Genomic DNA, 3,928 nt, shown 5'->3' on the forward strand with positions numbered 1-3,928 from the left:
CCAACCACATGGACATCAGAAAGCAAAGAGTATTGCCAAACTCAACAGACCAAGACTCCAGATAGCAACAATGTGAATTCTAACTACCCAACCACATGGCCCCTAATGGTCCACACAACTCAACCGATGGGCAGTAAGAGCCATGACATCACCAGGGTTGTCAAGTGGAAACCTCCCTTTGCCAGTGTTTTGTCCTTGAAGAAAAAAATCCTCCTTATTTTTGCTTTTTCAACACAGTTTCTTTTTTCTTTTTAAATCAGTGCTAATAGACTGCTGATGCACTCAGCATACAAGCACAAGGCAGACTTATTCAAGCCTGAAAAGAGTTAATCTCGATCAGACACAGCTGAATTGGGTTTGTGACACAGATTTAGCCATTGTTAAAATGTTATGTTGATTTAAGCAGGAATTTTTTTAAGTCGCCACAGTACCACCAGCCCATTCGTTTGGATTTACAAAATGTTTAGCATATTGTACATTTATTGAATTACAGAGCTCTGTAAATAGTTTGCCTGTGTTTGAAAAAATGATCCCTGTGTTTGAAAAAATGATCCCACATATTAAGCTAAACAAACCATTTAAGTAACCACTAAGTATCCATTAAGTAACCATTAAGTAACCATTAATTAACCATTAAGTAACTATTAATTAACCCCTAAGTATAGTATAGTATTGTTTTTTTATTGCTAGTTTTTAGTGCTCTTCTTTTGCACTGCAGGTTTGCACTGGGGTTGGGGGGATTGCAATTTCATCTGTGCTGTATGTTTAACATGGAGCATATTTGACAATAAACAACCTTGAATCCTTGAATTGAAGTATCCATTAAGTAACTATTAATTAACCCTTAAGTATCCATTAAGTAACCATTAATTAACCATTAAGTATCCCTTAAGTAACCCCTAAGTATCAATTAATGAACTATTAAGTATCCATTAAGTAACCCCTGAGTATCCATAAAGTAACCATTAAGTCACCTCTTTAAATCATACACTGTGACAAGCTGCTATGAAAAACAGTTGTTTTTATCTCGTGCCTTGTCTCCATTCAACTTTAATGAAAAAAAAAGAAAATATTCCCGAGCCTGCACAGAAAGATCAGCAATCCCTCTGTGCCACATTCATTAAGTAACTACTAAGTAACCATTAAGTAACCGCTAAGTATCCATTAAGTAACCCCTAAGTATCCATTAAGTAACCATTAAGTATCCATTAAGTAACCATTAATTAACCATTAAGTAACCATTAATTAACCCCTAAGCATCTATTAATTAACCATTAAGTAACCATTAAATAACCCTTAAGTATCCATTAATTTACCATTAAGTAAACATTAAGTAACATCTAAGTAACCCCTAAGTTTCCATTAATTAACCTTTAAGTAACCATTAATTAACTTTTAAGTAACCATTAAGTAACCATTAATTAACCATTAAGTAACCATTAAGTAACTATTAATTAACCATTAAGTAACAACTAAGTAACCCCAAAGTAACCATTAATTAACCATTAAGTAACCGTTAATTAACCATTAAGTAACAATTAACTAACCACTAAGTACCTTTAAAACCATTAAGTTAACCATTAGTTCCTTGTTTTACAAGCACTATGGATTGATCACCAGCTACCCATTAACTAATAGGTTAAGTTGTAGTTCATGCACCATTAACTATGCAACAATTTGAGTGGTTTATCCAATATTATTATCCGTTAAATAAGAATGCAAAATCATACATGGTCAAGCTTTCTCATATAGGTAATACCACTTAAGATTTATGTAGTCTCCTCTTTCTTTTGACAGATTGCACTGCAGCTGTGGTTTCTCTGAAAATACTAAACCAGTGTCCACATACAACTAAAAGCCTTGGGTTTCAGATAGTAACCCATTAAGCATCTGGACAAACAGAAGGGAGGTGTTGAAAGGTGGAGGGGAAGCACAGCAAGGCAGACAATATTTCCTTTACCCCTCTCCTTTTTTGAGATCCTTTTTTCCTCCCACTCTCCTTCCAACCCCCCCTTTGTCTTTGTTCCTCTACTTCCTTCATAAACGTTCTTGAAGTCAGCGTTTCCCAACCAAACACATGTACATAGATGGACTGTAACACTGCACATGTGCTCCTCCTTTGGTCTAAACCCTGCTGATTTAGGCAACTGTCAGTGATATTTGAGTCTCCTGCTCTGAGTCTTTTGATCCATCTCTGTTAGCTCTTGCATGCAGCTTTTAGTCTCAGTGAGGAAAAAACAACAAAATGAATTAATTCCAGCGCTGTTTCCAGCTGAAATAAAACACACCCTGAAGATCATCATGAATAACAAGCCTTGTGTGATCAAAAAGTATCTGCAGCAAATGTGTTTACATGACTTTCATTCTTCTGTTATTTCTTCCTTTATAAAATCAAAAGTAAACCTCTAATTTGTTTGATAGTTTTATTTGCAAAATAAGATAAACAACATTGTCAGTGAAGTGTGAAGCTTCATTGTCTAACTTTATACCATTAGGATGTAAGCCATGTACAGCATGAAGAAATATGGCAGGAAAACTATCAAATTGGATATCAGGATGTGATAAGAAAATATAGAGTTTCAAAAAACGCTAGTCCTTCAAATACCCTTTTTTTTTAATGTGTAAAGTTGCTGAGGGATAAACGTCTTTCCCAAAGCTGAATCAAAGGGAATTGATTCAGCAAATGAGAAATGACCTTTTCTTAATTAAGCCTTGAAAGCAGTGGTAGATGGTGGGGGTTGTGTCAATGCTACGAGTTGAAGTTTGTCAGCCCTCAGAGACTCCTTACTGGTCTGGGGCCCCAAGCAGTTGCCTGCTTTGCCTGTTGGCAAGCGACGTAAGTTATGTTAAACTGTAGCAAAGAGATGAACAGGGAGTTTGACCCTGGATTCTATCAGTGGGGATGGCTAAAATATGAGGAGTCAGGCTGTTTAAGCAGGGCCAGAGGGATGTGGAAACTAGAGCCCATTAGCCCAAGAGCTAGCACTAGCTCCATGCATCCCAGGGCTTATGCAGCAGCATAACCCGCTTGGCAGTCTCATCAAAATCAAAATCTTCAAAATCCATGTTGGACTTGCTTTAATCCTTCATAATGATGTTATTCTGTGTTGTTCATTGATACACCTTCCCTATTGAAACAAAACTTTCTGTACCTTACTCTCTCCCGTAAATAAACAGCTCCACAGAGTGCCCCCATAGCCTGGATCAATTGATGTTAATGCAATTATTTTGACTTTTTGTAGCACATATTATCTTATGCAGTGTGGTTAAGCTGTTGAATTTGATTTGGGAGTTTTCATTTGCTTTTTAATGAGCATCATTTCCATATAAGCTGCAGGTTTTTCTAAATGTGATTTTTTTTTGTTTTTCAAAATGCAAAACAATTAATTTTCCTTTATTATTGACTTCATTGGATTGTTTCACTGATATGTAGGACAACACAAACTGCTTTTTTTCCATCCTATTGAGGTGTGGACTTCAATAACACAGTTCCACACATTTTTTAGTCATGAGTTCAAAAGCAGTAAAGTCGTAAGTCATAAATTCTATCACCACATTAATGGTCTTGACAGTGTGGCAGGCTCATACAATATTTCACTTCATTGTGTATTGATGTGTGTATGTTTGTGTGTGTTCTTGTGTGCATGTGTGAGACTATAATGACTTAAGCATAAAACGCTGGAGCCTGCATTCATTCACAAGCAGTGACGTCGTCCTCTGAGCAGAGTTAGGGGAGTTTTTTGGGAGACCACTGCAAGTGGAACTCCTTTGCAAGACTGGGCTGTAACCTGAAGCTAAAGAGACGTAAGAGAGAGGAGGAAAGTGAGAGAGAGAGAGAGAGAGAGAGAGAGAGAGGGAGAGGGAGAGAGGGAGAACTGGAGGAAGGGGGAGGGAAGGACTGAAGAACCGAGAGAGAAGGTGATGTCAG

The sequence above is a fragment of the Symphodus melops genome (assembly GCF_947650265.1).
Source record: "Symphodus melops genome assembly, chromosome: 6".
Taxonomy (NCBI): Eukaryota; Metazoa; Chordata; class Actinopteri; order Labriformes; family Labridae; genus Symphodus; species Symphodus melops.